Source organism: Oncorhynchus mykiss, chromosome 20 (assembly GCF_013265735.2).
Source record: "Oncorhynchus mykiss isolate Arlee chromosome 20, USDA_OmykA_1.1, whole genome shotgun sequence".
Taxonomy (NCBI): domain Eukaryota; kingdom Metazoa; phylum Chordata; class Actinopteri; order Salmoniformes; family Salmonidae; genus Oncorhynchus; species Oncorhynchus mykiss.
This window is the reverse complement of record NC_048584.1, coordinates 4,689,206-4,706,583: the sequence shown is the minus strand read 5'-3', so window position 1 is coordinate 4,706,583 and position 17,378 is coordinate 4,689,206. Positions and strand designations below refer to the sequence as shown.

Sequence of the window (17,378 nt, the reverse complement as noted above, 5' to 3'; positions counted from 1 at the left end):
CTCAAAAAGTGGAAGAAATTGCATATACTGTAGCCATAATTTGTAGCACAGATTGTTGGATGAAATGCAAACTAACCTTGCTTACTTATTTCAAAGCGAGGGCACATATTTCAGCCTTGTGGGAAAAAACGGACAAAGAGTTGAAATTCCACAAGGCAGTGACAAAAAGCTTACAGCACCTGGTATTCCTAGGCGGTCTCCCATCCAAGTACTAACCAGGCCCGACCCTGCTTAGCTTCCGAGATCAGACGAGATCAGGCGTACTCAGGCCGGTGTGGCCGTAAGCGAGAAACAATCTCTTGCTGCACTATGTAAAGTCAAAGTGAGCCTGATTAACAGCTGTTGCATTTTCACCATTTAGATAAGCATCTTTGTGTCACTCAAAAAGTGGAAGAAATTGCATATACTGTAGCCATAATTTGTAGCACAGATTGTTGGATGAAATGCAAACTAACCTTGCTTACTTATTTCAAAGCGAGGGCACATATTTCAGCCTTGTGGGAAAAAACGGACAAAGAGTTGAAATTCCACAAGGCAGTGACAAAAAGCTTACAGCACCTGGTATTCCTAGGCGGTCTCCCATCCAAGTACTAACCAGGCCCGACCCTGCTTAGCTTCCGAGATCAGACGAGATCAGGCGTACTCAGGCCGGTGTGGCCGTAAGCGAGAAACAATCTCTTGCTGCACTATGTAAAGTCAAAGTGAGCCTGATTAACAGCTGTTGCATTTTCACCATTTAGATAAGCATCTTTGTGTCACTCAAAAAGTGGAAGAAATTGCATATACTGTAGCCATAATTTGTAGCACAGATTGTTGGATGAAATGCAAACTAACCTTGCTTACTTATTTCAAAGCGAGGGCACATATTTCAGCCTTGTGGGAAAAAACGGACAAAGAGTTGAAATTCCACAAGGCAGTGACAAAAAGCTTACAGCACCTGGTATTCCTAGGCGGTCTCCCATCCAAGTACTAACCAGGCCCGACCCTGCTTAGCTTCCGAGATCAGACGAGATCAGGCGTACTCAGGCCGGTGTGGCCGTAAGCGAGAAACAATCTCTTGCTGCACTATGTAAAGTCAAAGTGAGCCTGATTAACAGCTGTTGCATTTTCACCATTTAGATAAGCATCTTTGTGTCACTCAAAAAGTGGAAGAAATTGCATATACTGTAGCCATAATTTGTAGCACAGATTGTTGGATGAAATGCAAACTAACCTTGCTTACTTATTTCAAAGCGAGGGCACATATTTCAGCCTTGTGGGAAAAAACGGACAAAGAGTTGAAATTCCACAAGGCAGTGACAAAAAGCTTACAGCACCTGGTATTCCTAGGCGGTCTCCCATCCAAGTACTAACCAGGCCCGACCCTGCTTAGCTTCCGAGATCAGACGAGATCAGGCGTACTCAGGCCGGTGTGGCCGTAAGCGAGAAACAATCTCTTGCTGCACTATGTAAAGTCAAAGTGAGCCTGATTAACAGCTGTTGCATTTTCACCATTTAGATAAGCATCTTTGTGTCACTCAAAAAGTGGAAGAAATTGCATATACTGTAGCCATAATTTGTAGCACAGATTGTTGGATGAAATGCAAACTAACCTTGCTTACTTATTTCAAAGCGAGGGCACATATTTCAGCCTTGTGGGAAAAAACGGACAAAGAGTTGAAATTCCACAAGGCAGTGACAAAAAGCTTACAGCACCTGGTATTCCTAGGCGGTCTCCCATCCAAGTACTAACCAGGCCCGACCCTGCTTAGCTTCCGAGATCAGACGAGATCAGGCGTACTCAGGCCGGTGTGGCCGTAAGCGAGAAACAATCTCTTGCTGCACTATGTAAAGTCAAAGTGAGCCTGATTAACAGCTGTTGCATTTTCACCATTTAGATAAGCATCTTTGTGTCACTCAAAAAGTGGAAGAAATTGCATATACTGTAGCCATAATTTGTAGCACAGATTGTTGGATGAAATGCAAACTAACCTTGCTTACTTATTTCAAAGCGAGGGCACATATTTCAGCCTTGTGGGAAAAAACGGACAAAGAGTTGAAATTCCACAAGGCAGTGACAAAAAGCTTACAGCACCTGGTATTCCTAGGCGGTCTCCCATCCAAGTACTAACCAGGCCCGACCCTGCTTAGCTTCCGAGATCAGACGAGATCAGGCGTACTCAGGCCGGTGTGGCCGTAAGCGAGAAACAATCTCTTGCTGCACTATGTAAAGTCAAAGTGAGCCTGATTAACAGCTGTTGCATTTTCACCATTTAGATAAGCATCTTTGTGTCACTCAAAAAGTGGAAGAAATTGCATATACTGTAGCCATAATTTGTAGCACAGATTGTTGGATGAAATGCAAACTAACCTTGCTTACTTATTTCAAAGCGAGGGCACATATTTCAGCCTTGTGGGAAAAAACGGACAAAGAGTTGAAATTCCACAAGGCAGTGACAAAAAGCTTACAGCACCTGGTATTCCTAGGCGGTCTCCCATCCAAGTACTAACCAGGCCCGACCCTGCTTAGCTTCCGAGATCAGACGAGATCAGGCGTACTCAGGCCGGTGTGGCCGTAAGCGAGAAACAATCTCTTGCTGCACTATGTAAAGTCAAAGTGAGCCTGATTAACAGCTGTTGCATTTTCACCATTTAGATAAGCATCTTTGTGTCACTCAAAAAGTGGAAGAAATTGCATATACTGTAGCCATAATTTGTAGCACAGATTGTTGGATGAAATGCAAACTAACCTTGCTTACTTATTTCAAAGCGAGGGCACATATTTCAGCCTTGTGGGAAAAAACGGACAAAGAGTTGAAATTCCACAAGGCAGTGACAAAAAGCTTACAGCACCTGGTATTCCTAGGCGGTCTCCCATCCAAGTACTAACCAGGCCCGACCCTGCTTAGCTTCCGAGATCAGACGAGATCAGGCGTACTCAGGCCGGTGTGGCCGTAAGCGAGAAACAATCTCTTGCTGCACTATGTAAAGTCAAAGTGAGCCTGATTAACAGCTGTTGCATTTTCACCATTTAGATAAGCATCTTTGTGTCACTCAAAAAGTGGAAGAAATTGCATATACTGTAGCCATAATTTGTAGCACAGATTGTTGGATGAAATGCAAACTAACCTTGCTTACTTATTTCAAAGCGAGGGCACATATTTCAGCCTTGTGGGAAAAAACGGACAAAGAGTTGAAATTCCACAAGGCAGTGACAAAAAGCTTACAGCACCTGGTATTCCTAGGCGGTCTCCCATCCAAGTACTAACCAGGCCCGACCCTGCTTAGCTTCCGAGATCAGACGAGATCAGGCGTACTCAGGCCGGTGTGGCCGTAAGCGAGAAACAATCTCTTGCTGCACTATGTAAAGTCAAAGTGAGCCTGATTAACAGCTGTTGCATTTTCACCATTTAGATAAGCATCTTTGTGTCACTCAAAAAGTGGAAGAAATTGCATATACTGTAGCCATAATTTGTAGCACAGATTGTTGGATGAAATGCAAACTAACCTTGCTTACTTATTTCAAAGCGAGGGCACATATTTCAGCCTTGTGGGAAAAAACGGACAAAGAGTTGAAATTCCACAAGGCAGTGACAAAAAGCTTACAGCACCTGGTATTCCTAGGCGGTCTCCCATCCAAGTACTAACCAGGCCCGACCCTGCTTAGCTTCCGAGATCAGACGAGATCAGGCGTACTCAGGCCGGTGTGGCCGTAAGCGAGAAACAATCTCTTGCTGCACTATGTAAAGTCAAAGTGAGCCTGATTAACAGCTGTTGCATTTTCACCATTTAGATAAGCATCTTTGTGTCACTCAAAAAGTGGAAGAAATTGCATATACTGTAGCCATAATTTGTAGCACAGATTGTTGGATGAAATGCAAACTAACCTTGCTTACTTATTTCAAAGCGAGGGCACATATTTCAGCCTTGTGGGAAAAAACGGACAAAGAGTTGAAATTCCACAAGGCAGTGACAAAAAGCTTACAGCACCTGGTATTCCTAGGCGGTCTCCCATCCAAGTACTAACCAGGCCCGACCCTGCTTAGCTTCCGAGATCAGACGAGATCAGGCGTACTCAGGCCGGTGTGGCCGTAAGCGAGAAACAATCTCTTGCTGCACTATGTAAAGTCAAAGTGAGCCTGATTAACAGCTGTTGCATTTTCACCATTTAGATAAGCATCTTTGTGTCACTCAAAAAGTGGAAGAAATTGCATATACTGTAGCCATAATTTGTAGCACAGATTGTTGGATGAAATGCAAACTAACCTTGCTTACTTATTTCAAAGCGAGGGCACATATTTCAGCCTTGTGGGAAAAAACGGACAAAGAGTTGAAATTCCACAAGGCAGTGACAAAAAGCTTACAGCACCTGGTATTCCTAGGCGGTCTCCCATCCAAGTACTAACCAGGCCCGACCCTGCTTAGCTTCCGAGATCAGACGAGATCAGGCGTACTCAGGCCGGTGTGGCCGTAAGCGAGAAACAATCTCTTGCTGCACTATGTAAAGTCAAAGTGAGCCTGATTAACAGCTGTTGCATTTTCACCATTTAGATAAGCATCTTTGTGTCACTCAAAAAGTGGAAGAAATTGCATATACTGTAGCCATAATTTGTAGCACAGATTGTTGGATGAAATGCAAACTAACCTTGCTTACTTATTTCAAAGCGAGGGCACATATTTCAGCCTTGTGGGAAAAAACGGACAAAGAGTTGAAATTCCACAAGGCAGTGACAAAAAGCTTACAGCACCTGGTATTCCTAGGCGGTCTCCCATCCAAGTACTAACCAGGCCCGACCCTGCTTAGCTTCCGAGATCAGACGAGATCAGGCGTACTCAGGCCGGTGTGGCCGTAAGCGAGAAACAATCTCTTGCTGCACTATGTAAAGTCAAAGTGAGCCTGATTAACAGCTGTTGCATTTTCACCATTTAGATAAGCATCTTTGTGTCACTCAAAAAGTGGAAGAAATTGCATATACTGTAGCCATAATTTGTAGCACAGATTGTTGGATGAAATGCAAACTAACCTTGCTTACTTATTTCAAAGCGAGGGCACATATTTCAGCCTTGTGGGAAAAAACGGACAAAGAGTTGAAATTCCACAAGGCAGTGACAAAAAGCTTACAGCACCTGGTATTCCTAGGCGGTCTCCCATCCAAGTACTAACCAGGCCCGACCCTGCTTAGCTTCCGAGATCAGACGAGATCAGGCGTACTCAGGCCGGTGTGGCCGTAAGCGAGAAACAATCTCTTGCTGCACTATGTAAAGTCAAAGTGAGCCTGATTAACAGCTGTTGCATTTTCACCATTTAGATAAGCATCTTTGTGTCACTCAAAAAGTGGAAGAAATTGCATATACTGTAGCCATAATTTGTAGCACAGATTGTTGGATGAAATGCAAACTAACCTTGCTTACTTATTTCAAAGCGAGGGCACATATTTCAGCCTTGTGGGAAAAAACGGACAAAGAGTTGAAATTCCACAAGGCAGTGACAAAAAGCTTACAGCACCTGGTATTCCTAGGCGGTCTCCCATCCAAGTACTAACCAGGCCCGACCCTGCTTAGCTTCCGAGATCAGACGAGATCAGGCGTACTCAGGCCGGTGTGGCCGTAAGCGAGAAACAATCTCTTGCTGCACTATGTAAAGTCAAAGTGAGCCTGATTAACAGCTGTTGCATTTTCACCATTTAGATAAGCATCTTTGTGTCACTCAAAAAGTGGAAGAAATTGCATATACTGTAGCCATAATTTGTAGCACAGATTGTTGGATGAAATGCAAACTAACCTTGCTTACTTATTTCAAAGCGAGGGCACATATTTCAGCCTTGTGGGAAAAAACGGACAAAGAGTTGAAATTCCACAAGGCAGTGACAAAAAGCTTACAGCACCTGGTATTCCTAGGCGGTCTCCCATCCAAGTACTAACCAGGCCCGACCCTGCTTAGCTTCCGAGATCAGACGAGATCAGGCGTACTCAGGCCGGTGTGGCCGTAAGCGAGAAACAATCTCTTGCTGCACTATGTAAAGTCAAAGTGAGCCTGATTAACAGCTGTTGCATTTTCACCATTTAGATAAGCATCTTTGTGTCACTCAAAAAGTGGAAGAAATTGCATATACTGTAGCCATAATTTGTAGCACAGATTGTTGGATGAAATGCAAACTAACCTTGCTTACTTATTTCAAAGCGAGGGCACATATTTCAGCCTTGTGGGAAAAAACGGACAAAGAGTTGAAATTCCACAAGGCAGTGACAAAAAGCTTACAGCACCTGGTATTCCTAGGCGGTCTCCCATCCAAGTACTAACCAGGCCCGACCCTGCTTAGCTTCCGAGATCAGACGAGATCAGGCGTACTCAGGCCGGTGTGGCCGTAAGCGAGAAACAATCTCTTGCTGCACTATGTAAAGTCAAAGTGAGCCTGATTAACAGCTGTTGCATTTTCACCATTTAGATAAGCATCTTTGTGTCACTCAAAAAGTGGAAGAAATTGCATATACTGTAGCCATAATTTGTAGCACAGATTGTTGGATGAAATGCAAACTAACCTTGCTTACTTATTTCAAAGCGAGGGCACATATTTCAGCCTTGTGGGAAAAAACGGACAAAGAGTTGAAATTCCACAAGGCAGTGACAAAAAGCTTACAGCACCTGGTATTCCTAGGCGGTCTCCCATCCAAGTACTAACCAGGCCCGACCCTGCTTAGCTTCCGAGATCAGACGAGATCAGGCGTACTCAGGCCGGTGTGGCCGTAAGCGAGAAACAATCTCTTGCTGCACTATGTAAAGTCAAAGTGAGCCTGATTAACAGCTGTTGCATTTTCACCATTTAGATAAGCATCTTTGTGTCACTCAAAAAGTGGAAGAAATTGCATATACTGTAGCCATAATTTGTAGCACAGATTGTTGGATGAAATGCAAACTAACCTTGCTTACTTATTTCAAAGCGAGGGCACATATTTCAGCCTTGTGGGAAAAAACGGACAAAGAGTTGAAATTCCACAAGGCAGTGACAAAAAGCTTACAGCACCTGGTATTCCTAGGCGGTCTCCCATCCAAGTACTAACCAGGCCCGACCCTGCTTAGCTTCCGAGATCAGACGAGATCAGGCGTACTCAGGCCGGTGTGGCCGTAAGCGAGAAACAATCTCTTGCTGCACTATGTAAAGTCAAAGTGAGCCTGATTAACAGCTGTTGCATTTTCACCATTTAGATAAGCATCTTTGTGTCACTCAAAAAGTGGAAGAAATTGCATATACTGTAGCCATAATTTGTAGCACAGATTGTTGGATGAAATGCAAACTAACCTTGCTTACTTATTTCAAAGCGAGGGCACATATTTCAGCCTTGTGGGAAAAAACGGACAAAGAGTTGAAATTCCACAAGGCAGTGACAAAAAGCTTACAGCACCTGGTATTCCTAGGCGGTCTCCCATCCAAGTACTAACCAGGCCCGACCCTGCTTAGCTTCCGAGATCAGACGAGATCAGGCGTACTCAGGCCGGTGTGGCCGTAAGCGAGAAACAATCTCTTGCTGCACTATGTAAAGTCAAAGTGAGCCTGATTAACAGCTGTTGCATTTTCACCATTTAGATAAGCATCTTTGTGTCACTCAAAAAGTGGAAGAAATTGCATATACTGTAGCCATAATTTGTAGCACAGATTGTTGGATGAAATGCAAACTAACCTTGCTTACTTATTTCAAAGCGAGGGCACATATTTCAGCCTTGTGGGAAAAAACGGACAAAGAGTTGAAATTCCACAAGGCAGTGACAAAAAGCTTACAGCACCTGGTATTCCTAGGCGGTCTCCCATCCAAGTACTAACCAGGCCCGACCCTGCTTAGCTTCCGAGATCAGACGAGATCAGGCGTACTCAGGCCGGTGTGGCCGTAAGCGAGAAACAATCTCTTGCTGCACTATGTAAAGTCAAAGTGAGCCTGATTAACAGCTGTTGCATTTTCACCATTTAGATAAGCATCTTTGTGTCACTCAAAAAGTGGAAGAAATTGCATATACTGTAGCCATAATTTGTAGCACAGATTGTTGGATGAAATGCAAACTAACCTTGCTTACTTATTTCAAAGCGAGGGCACATATTTCAGCCTTGTGGGAAAAAACGGACAAAGAGTTGAAATTCCACAAGGCAGTGACAAAAAGCTTACAGCACCTGGTATTCCTAGGCGGTCTCCCATCCAAGTACTAACCAGGCCCGACCCTGCTTAGCTTCCGAGATCAGACGAGATCAGGCGTACTCAGGCCGGTGTGGCCGTAAGCGAGAAACAATCTCTTGCTGCACTATGTAAAGTCAAAGTGAGCCTGATTAACAGCTGTTGCATTTTCACCATTTAGATAAGCATCTTTGTGTCACTCAAAAAGTGGAAGAAATTGCATATACTGTAGCCATAATTTGTAGCACAGATTGTTGGATGAAATGCAAACTAACCTTGCTTACTTATTTCAAAGCGAGGGCACATATTTCAGCCTTGTGGGAAAAAACGGACAAAGAGTTGAAATTCCACAAGGCAGTGACAAAAAGCTTACAGCACCTGGTATTCCTAGGCGGTCTCCCATCCAAGTACTAACCAGGCCCGACCCTGCTTAGCTTCCGAGATCAGACGAGATCAGGCGTACTCAGGCCGGTGTGGCCGTAAGCGAGAAACAATCTCTTGCTGCACTATGTAAAGTCAAAGTGAGCCTGATTAACAGCTGTTGCATTTTCACCATTTAGATAAGCATCTTTGTGTCACTCAAAAAGTGGAAGAAATTGCATATACTGTAGCCATAATTTGTAGCACAGATTGTTGGATGAAATGCAAACTAACCTTGCTTACTTATTTCAAAGCGAGGGCACATATTTCAGCCTTGTGGGAAAAAACGGACAAAGAGTTGAAATTCCACAAGGCAGTGACAAAAAGCTTACAGCACCTGGTATTCCTAGGCGGTCTCCCATCCAAGTACTAACCAGGCCCGACCCTGCTTAGCTTCCGAGATCAGACGAGATCAGGCGTACTCAGGCCGGTGTGGCCGTAAGCGAGAAACAATCTCTTGCTGCACTATGTAAAGTCAAAGTGAGCCTGATTAACAGCTGTTGCATTTTCACCATTTAGATAAGCATCTTTGTGTCACTCAAAAAGTGGAAGAAATTGCATATACTGTAGCCATAATTTGTAGCACAGATTGTTGGATGAAATGCAAACTAACCTTGCTTACTTATTTCAAAGCGAGGGCACATATTTCAGCCTTGTGGGAAAAAACGGACAAAGAGTTGAAATTCCACAAGGCAGTGACAAAAAGCTTACAGCACCTGGTATTCCTAGGCGGTCTCCCATCCAAGTACTAACCAGGCCCGACCCTGCTTAGCTTCCGAGATCAGACGAGATCAGGCGTACTCAGGCCGGTGTGGCCGTAAGCGAGAAACAATCTCTTGCTGCACTATGTAAAGTCAAAGTGAGCCTGATTAACAGCTGTTGCATTTTCACCATTTAGATAAGCATCTTTGTGTCACTCAAAAAGTGGAAGAAATTGCATATACTGTAGCCATAATTTGTAGCACAGATTGTTGGATGAAATGCAAACTAACCTTGCTTACTTATTTCAAAGCGAGGGCACATATTTCAGCCTTGTGGGAAAAAACGGACAAAGAGTTGAAATTCCACAAGGCAGTGACAAAAAGCTTACAGCACCTGGTATTCCTAGGCGGTCTCCCATCCAAGTACTAACCAGGCCCGACCCTGCTTAGCTTCCGAGATCAGACGAGATCAGGCGTACTCAGGCCGGTGTGGCCGTAAGCGAGAAACAATCTCTTGCTGCACTATGTAAAGTCAAAGTGAGCCTGATTAACAGCTGTTGCATTTTCACCATTTAGATAAGCATCTTTGTGTCACTCAAAAAGTGGAAGAAATTGCATATACTGTAGCCATAATTTGTAGCACAGATTGTTGGATGAAATGCAAACTAACCTTGCTTACTTATTTCAAAGCGAGGGCACATATTTCAGCCTTGTGGGAAAAAACGGACAAAGAGTTGAAATTCCACAAGGCAGTGACAAAAAGCTTACAGCACCTGGTATTCCTAGGCGGTCTCCCATCCAAGTACTAACCAGGCCCGACCCTGCTTAGCTTCCGAGATCAGACGAGATCAGGCGTACTCAGGCCGGTGTGGCCGTAAGCGAGAAACAATCTCTTGCTGCACTATGTAAAGTCAAAGTGAGCCTGATTAACAGCTGTTGCATTTTCACCATTTAGATAAGCATCTTTGTGTCACTCAAAAAGTGGAAGAAATTGCATATACTGTAGCCATAATTTGTAGCACAGATTGTTGGATGAAATGCAAACTAACCTTGCTTACTTATTTCAAAGCGAGGGCACATATTTCAGCCTTGTGGGAAAAAACGGACAAAGAGTTGAAATTCCACAAGGCAGTGACAAAAAGCTTACAGCACCTGGTATTCCTAGGCGGTCTCCCATCCAAGTACTAACCAGGCCCGACCCTGCTTAGCTTCCGAGATCAGACGAGATCAGGCGTACTCAGGCCGGTGTGGCCGTAAGCGAGAAACAATCTCTTGCTGCACTATGTAAAGTCAAAGTGAGCCTGATTAACAGCTGTTGCATTTTCACCATTTAGATAAGCATCTTTGTGTCACTCAAAAAGTGGAAGAAATTGCATATACTGTAGCCATAATTTGTAGCACAGATTGTTGGATGAAATGCAAACTAACCTTGCTTACTTATTTCAAAGCGAGGGCACATATTTCAGCCTTGTGGGAAAAAACGGACAAAGAGTTGAAATTCCACAAGGCAGTGACAAAAAGCTTACAGCACCTGGTATTCCTAGGCGGTCTCCCATCCAAGTACTAACCAGGCCCGACCCTGCTTAGCTTCCGAGATCAGACGAGATCAGGCGTACTCAGGCCGGTGTGGCCGTAAGCGAGAAACAATCTCTTGCTGCACTATGTAAAGTCAAAGTGAGCCTGATTAACAGCTGTTGCATTTTCACCATTTAGATAAGCATCTTTGTGTCACTCAAAAAGTGGAAGAAATTGCATATACTGTAGCCATAATTTGTAGCACAGATTGTTGGATGAAATGCAAACTAACCTTGCTTACTTATTTCAAAGCGAGGGCACATATTTCAGCCTTGTGGGAAAAAACGGACAAAGAGTTGAAATTCCACAAGGCAGTGACAAAAAGCTTACAGCACCTGGTATTCCTAGGCGGTCTCCCATCCAAGTACTAACCAGGCCCGACCCTGCTTAGCTTCCGAGATCAGACGAGATCAGGCGTACTCAGGCCGGTGTGGCCGTAAGCGAGAAACAATCTCTTGCTGCACTATGTAAAGTCAAAGTGAGCCTGATTAACAGCTGTTGCATTTTCACCATTTAGATAAGCATCTTTGTGTCACTCAAAAAGTGGAAGAAATTGCATATACTGTAGCCATAATTTGTAGCACAGATTGTTGGATGAAATGCAAACTAACCTTGCTTACTTATTTCAAAGCGAGGGCACATATTTCAGCCTTGTGGGAAAAAACGGACAAAGAGTTGAAATTCCACAAGGCAGTGACAAAAAGCTTACAGCACCTGGTATTCCTAGGCGGTCTCCCATCCAAGTACTAACCAGGCCCGACCCTGCTTAGCTTCCGAGATCAGACGAGATCAGGCGTACTCAGGCCGGTGTGGCCGTAAGCGAGAAACAATCTCTTGCTGCACTATGTAAAGTCAAAGTGAGCCTGATTAACAGCTGTTGCATTTTCACCATTTAGATAAGCATCTTTGTGTCACTCAAAAAGTGGAAGAAATTGCATATACTGTAGCCATAATTTGTAGCACAGATTGTTGGATGAAATGCAAACTAACCTTGCTTACTTATTTCAAAGCGAGGGCACATATTTCAGCCTTGTGGGAAAAAACGGACAAAGAGTTGAAATTCCACAAGGCAGTGACAAAAAGCTTACAGCACCTGGTATTCCTAGGCGGTCTCCCATCCAAGTACTAACCAGGCCCGACCCTGCTTAGCTTCCGAGATCAGACGAGATCAGGCGTACTCAGGCCGGTGTGGCCGTAAGCGAGAAACAATCTCTTGCTGCACTATGTAAAGTCAAAGTGAGCCTGATTAACAGCTGTTGCATTTTCACCATTTAGATAAGCATCTTTGTGTCACTCAAAAAGTGGAAGAAATTGCATATACTGTAGCCATAATTTGTAGCACAGATTGTTGGATGAAATGCAAACTAACCTTGCTTACTTATTTCAAAGCGAGGGCACATATTTCAGCCTTGTGGGAAAAAACGGACAAAGAGTTGAAATTCCACAAGGCAGTGACAAAAAGCTTACAGCACCTGGTATTCCTAGGCGGTCTCCCATCCAAGTACTAACCAGGCCCGACCCTGCTTAGCTTCCGAGATCAGACGAGATCAGGCGTACTCAGGCCGGTGTGGCCGTAAGCGAGAAACAATCTCTTGCTGCACTATGTAAAGTCAAAGTGAGCCTGATTAACAGCTGTTGCATTTTCACCATTTAGATAAGCATCTTTGTGTCACTCAAAAAGTGGAAGAAATTGCATATACTGTAGCCATAATTTGTAGCACAGATTGTTGGATGAAATGCAAACTAACCTTGCTTACTTATTTCAAAGCGAGGGCACATATTTCAGCCTTGTGGGAAAAAACGGACAAAGAGTTGAAATTCCACAAGGCAGTGACAAAAAGCTTACAGCACCTGGTATTCCTAGGCGGTCTCCCATCCAAGTACTAACCAGGCCCGACCCTGCTTAGCTTCCGAGATCAGACGAGATCAGGCGTACTCAGGCCGGTGTGGCCGTAAGCGAGAAACAATCTCTTGCTGCACTATGTAAAGTCAAAGTGAGCCTGATTAACAGCTGTTGCATTTTCACCATTTAGATAAGCATCTTTGTGTCACTCAAAAAGTGGAAGAAATTGCATATACTGTAGCCATAATTTGTAGCACAGATTGTTGGATGAAATGCAAACTAACCTTGCTTACTTATTTCAAAGCGAGGGCACATATTTCAGCCTTGTGGGAAAAAACGGACAAAGAGTTGAAATTCCACAAGGCAGTGACAAAAAGCTTACAGCACCTGGTATTCCTAGGCGGTCTCCCATCCAAGTACTAACCAGGCCCGACCCTGCTTAGCTTCCGAGATCAGACGAGATCAGGCGTACTCAGGCCGGTGTGGCCGTAAGCGAGAAACAATCTCTTGCTGCACTATGTAAAGTCAAAGTGAGCCTGATTAACAGCTGTTGCATTTTCACCATTTAGATAAGCATCTTTGTGTCACTCAAAAAGTGGAAGAAATTGCATATACTGTAGCCATAATTTGTAGCACAGATTGTTGGATGAAATGCAAACTAACCTTGCTTACTTATTTCAAAGCGAGGGCACATATTTCAGCCTTGTGGGAAAAAACGGACAAAGAGTTGAAATTCCACAAGGCAGTGACAAAAAGCTTACAGCACCTGGTATTCCTAGGCGGTCTCCCATCCAAGTACTAACCAGGCCCGACCCTGCTTAGCTTCCGAGATCAGACGAGATCAGGCGTACTCAGGCCGGTGTGGCCGTAAGCGAGAAACAATCTCTTGCTGCACTATGTAAAGTCAAAGTGAGCCTGATTAACAGCTGTTGCATTTTCACCATTTAGATAAGCATCTTTGTGTCACTCAAAAAGTGGAAGAAATTGCATATACTGTAGCCATAATTTGTAGCACAGATTGTTGGATGAAATGCAAACTAACCTTGCTTACTTATTTCAAAGCGAGGGCACATATTTCAGCCTTGTGGGAAAAAACGGACAAAGAGTTGAAATTCCACAAGGCAGTGACAAAAAGCTTACAGCACCTGGTATTCCTAGGCGGTCTCCCATCCAAGTACTAACCAGGCCCGACCCTGCTTAGCTTCCGAGATCAGACGAGATCAGGCGTACTCAGGCCGGTGTGGCCGTAAGCGAGAAACAATCTCTTGCTGCACTATGTAAAGTCAAAGTGAGCCTGATTAACAGCTGTTGCATTTTCACCATTTAGATAAGCATCTTTGTGTCACTCAAAAAGTGGAAGAAATTGCATATACTGTAGCCATAATTTGTAGCACAGATTGTTGGATGAAATGCAAACTAACCTTGCTTACTTATTTCAAAGCGAGGGCACATATTTCAGCCTTGTGGGAAAAAACGGACAAAGAGTTGAAATTCCACAAGGCAGTGACAAAAAGCTTACAGCACCTGGTATTCCTAGGCGGTCTCCCATCCAAGTACTAACCAGGCCCGACCCTGCTTAGCTTCCGAGATCAGACGAGATCAGGCGTACTCAGGCCGGTGTGGCCGTAAGCGAGAAACAATCTCTTGCTGCACTATGTAAAGTCAAAGTGAGCCTGATTAACAGCTGTTGCATTTTCACCATTTAGATAAGCATCTTTGTGTCACTCAAAAAGTGGAAGAAATTGCATATACTGTAGCCATAATTTGTAGCACAGATTGTTGGATGAAATGCAAACTAACCTTGCTTACTTATTTCAAAGCGAGGGCACATATTTCAGCCTTGTGGGAAAAAACGGACAAAGAGTTGAAATTCCACAAGGCAGTGACAAAAAGCTTACAGCACCTGGTATTCCTAGGCGGTCTCCCATCCAAGTACTAACCAGGCCCGACCCTGCTTAGCTTCCGAGATCAGACGAGATCAGGCGTACTCAGGCCGGTGTGGCCGTAAGCGAGAAACAATCTCTTGCTGCACTATGTAAAGTCAAAGTGAGCCTGATTAACAGCTGTTGCATTTTCACCATTTAGATAAGCATCTTTGTGTCACTCAAAAAGTGGAAGAAATTGCATATACTGTAGCCATAATTTGTAGCACAGATTGTTGGATGAAATGCAAACTAACCTTGCTTACTTATTTCAAAGCGAGGGCACATATTTCAGCCTTGTGGGAAAAAACGGACAAAGAGTTGAAATTCCACAAGGCAGTGACAAAAAGCTTACAGCACCTGGTATTCCTAGGCGGTCTCCCATCCAAGTACTAACCAGGCCCGACCCTGCTTAGCTTCCGAGATCAGACGAGATCAGGCGTACTCAGGCCGGTGTGGCCGTAAGCGAGAAACAATCTCTTGCTGCACTATGTAAAGTCAAAGTGAGCCTGATTAACAGCTGTTGCATTTTCACCATTTAGATAAGCATCTTTGTGTCACTCAAAAAGTGGAAGAAATTGCATATACTGTAGCCATAATTTGTAGCACAGATTGTTGGATGAAATGCAAACTAACCTTGCTTACTTATTTCAAAGCGAGGGCACATATTTCAGCCTTGTGGGAAAAAACGGACAAAGAGTTGAAATTCCACAAGGCAGTGACAAAAAGCTTACAGCACCTGGTATTCCTAGGCGGTCTCCCATCCAAGTACTAACCAGGCCCGACCCTGCTTAGCTTCCGAGATCAGACGAGATCAGGCGTACTCAGGCCGGTGTGGCCGTAAGCGAGAAACAATCTCTTGCTGCACTATGTAAAGTCAAAGTGAGCCTGATTAACAGCTGTTGCATTTTCACCATTTAGATAAGCATCTTTGTGTCACTCAAAAAGTGGAAGAAATTGCATATACTGTAGCCATAATTTGTAGCACAGATTGTTGGATGAAATGCAAACTAACCTTGCTTACTTATTTCAAAGCGAGGGCACATATTTCAGCCTTGTGGGAAAAAACGGACAAAGAGTTGAAATTCCACAAGGCAGTGACAAAAAGCTTACAGCACCTGGTATTCCTAGGCGGTCTCCCATCCAAGTACTAACCAGGCCCGACCCTGCTTAGCTTCCGAGATCAGACGAGATCAGGCGTACTCAGGCCGGTGTGGCCGTAAGCGAGAAACAATCTCTTGCTGCACTATGTAAAGTCAAAGTGAGCCTGATTAACAGCTGTTGCATTTTCACCATTTAGATAAGCATCTTTGTGTCACTCAAAAAGTGGAAGAAATTGCATATACTGTAGCCATAATTTGTAGCACAGATTGTTGGATGAAATGCAAACTAACCTTGCTTACTTATTTCAAAGCGAGGGCACATATTTCAGCCTTGTGGGAAAAAACGGACAAAGAGTTGAAATTCCACAAGGCAGTGACAAAAAGCTTACAGCACCTGGTATTCCTAGGCGGTCTCCCATCCAAGTACTAACCAGGCCCGACCCTGCTTAGCTTCCGAGATCAGACGAGATCAGGCGTACTCAGGCCGGTGTGGCCGTAAGCGAGAAACAATCTCTTGCTGCACTATGTAAAGTCAAAGTGAGCCTGATTAACAGCTGTTGCATTTTCACCATTTAGATAAGCATCTTTGTGTCACTCAAAAAGTGGAAGAAATTGCATATACTGTAGCCATAATTTGTAGCACAGATTGTTGGATGAAATGCAAACTAACCTTGCTTACTTATTTCAAAGCGAGGGCACATATTTCAGCCTTGTGGGAAAAAACGGACAAAGAGTTGAAATTCCACAAGGCAGTGACAAAAAGCTTACAGCACCTGGTATTCCTAGGCGGTCTCCCATCCAAGTACTAACCAGGCCCGACCCTGCTTAGCTTCCGAGATCAGACGAGATCAGGCGTACTCAGGCCGGTGTGGCCGTAAGCGAGAAACAATCTCTTGCTGCACTATGTAAAGTCAAAGTGAGCCTGATTAACAGCTGTTGCATTTTCACCATTTAGATAAGCATCTTTGTGTCACTCAAAAAGTGGAAGAAATTGCATATACTGTAGCCATAATTTGTAGCACAGATTGTTGGATGAAATGCAAACTAACCTTGCTTACTTATTTCAAAGCGAGGGCACATATTTCAGCCTTGTGGGAAAAAACGGACAAAGAGTTGAAATTCCACAAGGCAGTGACAAAAAGCTTACAGCACCTGGTATTCCTAGGCGGTCTCCCATCCAAGTACTAACCAGGCCCGACCCTGCTTAGCTTCCGAGATCAGACGAGATCAGGCGTACTCAGGCCGGTGTGGCCGTAAGCGAGAAACAATCTCTTGCTGCACTATGTAAAGTCAAAGTGAGCCTGATTAACAGCTGTTGCATTTTCACCATTTAGATAAGCATCTTTGTGTCACTCAAAAAGTGGAAGAAATTGCATATACTGTAGCCATAATTTGTAGCACAGATTGTTGGATGAAATGCAAACTAACCTTGCTTACTTATTTCAAAGCGAGGGCACATATTTCAGCCTTGTGGGAAAAAACGGACAAAGAGTTGAAATTCCACAAGGCAGTGACAAAAAGCTTACAGCACCTGGTATTCCTAGGCGGTCTCCCATCCAAGTACTAACCAGGCCCGACCCTGCTTAGCTTCCGAGATCAGACGAGATCAGGCGTACTCAGGCCGGTGTGGCCGTAAGCGAGAAACAATCTCTTGCTGCACTATGTAAAGTCAAAG

At 44.1% G+C, this 17,378-nt stretch overlaps 46 non-coding genes across 46 annotated transcripts; all 46 read right to left on the bottom strand.

The window, feature by feature from the left end:
• Positions 1–167: 167 nt before the first annotated feature.
• Positions 168–286, bottom strand: LOC118942393. Its single transcript, XR_005038344.1, has one exon. It is a non-coding gene; the product is annotated as a 5S ribosomal RNA (ribosomal RNA).
• A 260-nt stretch (positions 287–546) lies between these two features.
• On the bottom strand, positions 547–665 carry LOC118942392. Its single transcript, XR_005038343.1, has one exon. It is a non-coding gene; the product is annotated as a 5S ribosomal RNA (ribosomal RNA).
• Positions 666–925: 260 nt separating this feature from the next.
• LOC118942391 lies at positions 926–1,044 on the bottom strand. The gene has a single exon (XR_005038342.1). It is a non-coding gene; the product is annotated as a 5S ribosomal RNA (ribosomal RNA).
• Positions 1,045–1,304: 260 nt separating this feature from the next.
• LOC118942390 lies at positions 1,305–1,423 on the bottom strand. Its single transcript, XR_005038341.1, has one exon. It is a non-coding gene; the product is annotated as a 5S ribosomal RNA (ribosomal RNA).
• A 260-nt stretch (positions 1,424–1,683) lies between these two features.
• LOC118942388 lies at positions 1,684–1,802 on the bottom strand. The gene has a single exon (XR_005038339.1). It is a non-coding gene; the product is annotated as a 5S ribosomal RNA (ribosomal RNA).
• Positions 1,803–2,062: 260 nt separating this feature from the next.
• On the bottom strand, positions 2,063–2,181 carry LOC118942387. The gene has a single exon (XR_005038338.1). It is a non-coding gene; the product is annotated as a 5S ribosomal RNA (ribosomal RNA).
• A 260-nt stretch (positions 2,182–2,441) lies between these two features.
• On the bottom strand, positions 2,442–2,560 carry LOC118942386. Its single transcript, XR_005038337.1, has one exon. It is a non-coding gene; the product is annotated as a 5S ribosomal RNA (ribosomal RNA).
• Positions 2,561–2,820: 260 nt separating this feature from the next.
• LOC118942385 lies at positions 2,821–2,939 on the bottom strand. The gene has a single exon (XR_005038336.1). It is a non-coding gene; the product is annotated as a 5S ribosomal RNA (ribosomal RNA).
• A 260-nt stretch (positions 2,940–3,199) lies between these two features.
• On the bottom strand, positions 3,200–3,318 carry LOC118942384. The gene has a single exon (XR_005038335.1). It is a non-coding gene; the product is annotated as a 5S ribosomal RNA (ribosomal RNA).
• A 260-nt stretch (positions 3,319–3,578) lies between these two features.
• On the bottom strand, positions 3,579–3,697 carry LOC118942383. Its single transcript, XR_005038334.1, has one exon. It is a non-coding gene; the product is annotated as a 5S ribosomal RNA (ribosomal RNA).
• A 260-nt stretch (positions 3,698–3,957) lies between these two features.
• LOC118942382 lies at positions 3,958–4,076 on the bottom strand. Its single transcript, XR_005038333.1, has one exon. It is a non-coding gene; the product is annotated as a 5S ribosomal RNA (ribosomal RNA).
• Positions 4,077–4,336: 260 nt separating this feature from the next.
• LOC118942381 lies at positions 4,337–4,455 on the bottom strand. Its single transcript, XR_005038332.1, has one exon. It is a non-coding gene; the product is annotated as a 5S ribosomal RNA (ribosomal RNA).
• A 260-nt stretch (positions 4,456–4,715) lies between these two features.
• On the bottom strand, positions 4,716–4,834 carry LOC118942380. The gene has a single exon (XR_005038331.1). It is a non-coding gene; the product is annotated as a 5S ribosomal RNA (ribosomal RNA).
• A 260-nt stretch (positions 4,835–5,094) lies between these two features.
• On the bottom strand, positions 5,095–5,213 carry LOC118942379. Its single transcript, XR_005038330.1, has one exon. It is a non-coding gene; the product is annotated as a 5S ribosomal RNA (ribosomal RNA).
• A 260-nt stretch (positions 5,214–5,473) lies between these two features.
• Positions 5,474–5,592, bottom strand: LOC118942377. Its single transcript, XR_005038328.1, has one exon. It is a non-coding gene; the product is annotated as a 5S ribosomal RNA (ribosomal RNA).
• A 260-nt stretch (positions 5,593–5,852) lies between these two features.
• Positions 5,853–5,971, bottom strand: LOC118942376. Its single transcript, XR_005038327.1, has one exon. It is a non-coding gene; the product is annotated as a 5S ribosomal RNA (ribosomal RNA).
• Positions 5,972–6,231: 260 nt separating this feature from the next.
• On the bottom strand, positions 6,232–6,350 carry LOC118942375. The gene has a single exon (XR_005038326.1). It is a non-coding gene; the product is annotated as a 5S ribosomal RNA (ribosomal RNA).
• Positions 6,351–6,610: 260 nt separating this feature from the next.
• On the bottom strand, positions 6,611–6,729 carry LOC118942374. The gene has a single exon (XR_005038325.1). It is a non-coding gene; the product is annotated as a 5S ribosomal RNA (ribosomal RNA).
• A 260-nt stretch (positions 6,730–6,989) lies between these two features.
• LOC118942373 lies at positions 6,990–7,108 on the bottom strand. Its single transcript, XR_005038324.1, has one exon. It is a non-coding gene; the product is annotated as a 5S ribosomal RNA (ribosomal RNA).
• Positions 7,109–7,368: 260 nt separating this feature from the next.
• LOC118942372 lies at positions 7,369–7,487 on the bottom strand. Its single transcript, XR_005038323.1, has one exon. It is a non-coding gene; the product is annotated as a 5S ribosomal RNA (ribosomal RNA).
• A 260-nt stretch (positions 7,488–7,747) lies between these two features.
• On the bottom strand, positions 7,748–7,866 carry LOC118942371. The gene has a single exon (XR_005038322.1). It is a non-coding gene; the product is annotated as a 5S ribosomal RNA (ribosomal RNA).
• A 260-nt stretch (positions 7,867–8,126) lies between these two features.
• Positions 8,127–8,245, bottom strand: LOC118942370. Its single transcript, XR_005038321.1, has one exon. It is a non-coding gene; the product is annotated as a 5S ribosomal RNA (ribosomal RNA).
• Positions 8,246–8,505: 260 nt separating this feature from the next.
• LOC118942369 lies at positions 8,506–8,624 on the bottom strand. Its single transcript, XR_005038320.1, has one exon. It is a non-coding gene; the product is annotated as a 5S ribosomal RNA (ribosomal RNA).
• Positions 8,625–8,884: 260 nt separating this feature from the next.
• LOC118942368 lies at positions 8,885–9,003 on the bottom strand. Its single transcript, XR_005038319.1, has one exon. It is a non-coding gene; the product is annotated as a 5S ribosomal RNA (ribosomal RNA).
• A 260-nt stretch (positions 9,004–9,263) lies between these two features.
• Positions 9,264–9,382, bottom strand: LOC118942366. The gene has a single exon (XR_005038317.1). It is a non-coding gene; the product is annotated as a 5S ribosomal RNA (ribosomal RNA).
• A 260-nt stretch (positions 9,383–9,642) lies between these two features.
• Positions 9,643–9,761, bottom strand: LOC118942365. Its single transcript, XR_005038315.1, has one exon. It is a non-coding gene; the product is annotated as a 5S ribosomal RNA (ribosomal RNA).
• A 260-nt stretch (positions 9,762–10,021) lies between these two features.
• On the bottom strand, positions 10,022–10,140 carry LOC118942364. Its single transcript, XR_005038314.1, has one exon. It is a non-coding gene; the product is annotated as a 5S ribosomal RNA (ribosomal RNA).
• Positions 10,141–10,400: 260 nt separating this feature from the next.
• Positions 10,401–10,519, bottom strand: LOC118942363. Its single transcript, XR_005038313.1, has one exon. It is a non-coding gene; the product is annotated as a 5S ribosomal RNA (ribosomal RNA).
• Positions 10,520–10,779: 260 nt separating this feature from the next.
• On the bottom strand, positions 10,780–10,898 carry LOC118942362. Its single transcript, XR_005038312.1, has one exon. It is a non-coding gene; the product is annotated as a 5S ribosomal RNA (ribosomal RNA).
• Positions 10,899–11,158: 260 nt separating this feature from the next.
• LOC118942361 lies at positions 11,159–11,277 on the bottom strand. Its single transcript, XR_005038311.1, has one exon. It is a non-coding gene; the product is annotated as a 5S ribosomal RNA (ribosomal RNA).
• A 260-nt stretch (positions 11,278–11,537) lies between these two features.
• LOC118942360 lies at positions 11,538–11,656 on the bottom strand. The gene has a single exon (XR_005038309.1). It is a non-coding gene; the product is annotated as a 5S ribosomal RNA (ribosomal RNA).
• Positions 11,657–11,916: 260 nt separating this feature from the next.
• Positions 11,917–12,035, bottom strand: LOC118942359. The gene has a single exon (XR_005038308.1). It is a non-coding gene; the product is annotated as a 5S ribosomal RNA (ribosomal RNA).
• Positions 12,036–12,295: 260 nt separating this feature from the next.
• Positions 12,296–12,414, bottom strand: LOC118942358. The gene has a single exon (XR_005038307.1). It is a non-coding gene; the product is annotated as a 5S ribosomal RNA (ribosomal RNA).
• A 260-nt stretch (positions 12,415–12,674) lies between these two features.
• LOC118942357 lies at positions 12,675–12,793 on the bottom strand. The gene has a single exon (XR_005038306.1). It is a non-coding gene; the product is annotated as a 5S ribosomal RNA (ribosomal RNA).
• Positions 12,794–13,053: 260 nt separating this feature from the next.
• Positions 13,054–13,172, bottom strand: LOC118942355. The gene has a single exon (XR_005038303.1). It is a non-coding gene; the product is annotated as a 5S ribosomal RNA (ribosomal RNA).
• Positions 13,173–13,432: 260 nt separating this feature from the next.
• Positions 13,433–13,551, bottom strand: LOC118942354. Its single transcript, XR_005038302.1, has one exon. It is a non-coding gene; the product is annotated as a 5S ribosomal RNA (ribosomal RNA).
• A 260-nt stretch (positions 13,552–13,811) lies between these two features.
• On the bottom strand, positions 13,812–13,930 carry LOC118942353. Its single transcript, XR_005038301.1, has one exon. It is a non-coding gene; the product is annotated as a 5S ribosomal RNA (ribosomal RNA).
• A 260-nt stretch (positions 13,931–14,190) lies between these two features.
• On the bottom strand, positions 14,191–14,309 carry LOC118942352. The gene has a single exon (XR_005038300.1). It is a non-coding gene; the product is annotated as a 5S ribosomal RNA (ribosomal RNA).
• Positions 14,310–14,569: 260 nt separating this feature from the next.
• Positions 14,570–14,688, bottom strand: LOC118942350. Its single transcript, XR_005038299.1, has one exon. It is a non-coding gene; the product is annotated as a 5S ribosomal RNA (ribosomal RNA).
• Positions 14,689–14,948: 260 nt separating this feature from the next.
• LOC118942349 lies at positions 14,949–15,067 on the bottom strand. Its single transcript, XR_005038298.1, has one exon. It is a non-coding gene; the product is annotated as a 5S ribosomal RNA (ribosomal RNA).
• A 260-nt stretch (positions 15,068–15,327) lies between these two features.
• LOC118942348 lies at positions 15,328–15,446 on the bottom strand. Its single transcript, XR_005038297.1, has one exon. It is a non-coding gene; the product is annotated as a 5S ribosomal RNA (ribosomal RNA).
• Positions 15,447–15,706: 260 nt separating this feature from the next.
• On the bottom strand, positions 15,707–15,825 carry LOC118942347. The gene has a single exon (XR_005038296.1). It is a non-coding gene; the product is annotated as a 5S ribosomal RNA (ribosomal RNA).
• Positions 15,826–16,085: 260 nt separating this feature from the next.
• On the bottom strand, positions 16,086–16,204 carry LOC118942346. The gene has a single exon (XR_005038295.1). It is a non-coding gene; the product is annotated as a 5S ribosomal RNA (ribosomal RNA).
• A 260-nt stretch (positions 16,205–16,464) lies between these two features.
• Positions 16,465–16,583, bottom strand: LOC118942345. Its single transcript, XR_005038294.1, has one exon. It is a non-coding gene; the product is annotated as a 5S ribosomal RNA (ribosomal RNA).
• Positions 16,584–16,843: 260 nt separating this feature from the next.
• On the bottom strand, positions 16,844–16,962 carry LOC118942343. Its single transcript, XR_005038292.1, has one exon. It is a non-coding gene; the product is annotated as a 5S ribosomal RNA (ribosomal RNA).
• A 260-nt stretch (positions 16,963–17,222) lies between these two features.
• LOC118942342 lies at positions 17,223–17,341 on the bottom strand. The gene has a single exon (XR_005038291.1). It is a non-coding gene; the product is annotated as a 5S ribosomal RNA (ribosomal RNA).
• Between the last annotated feature and the right edge of the window lie 37 nt (positions 17,342–17,378).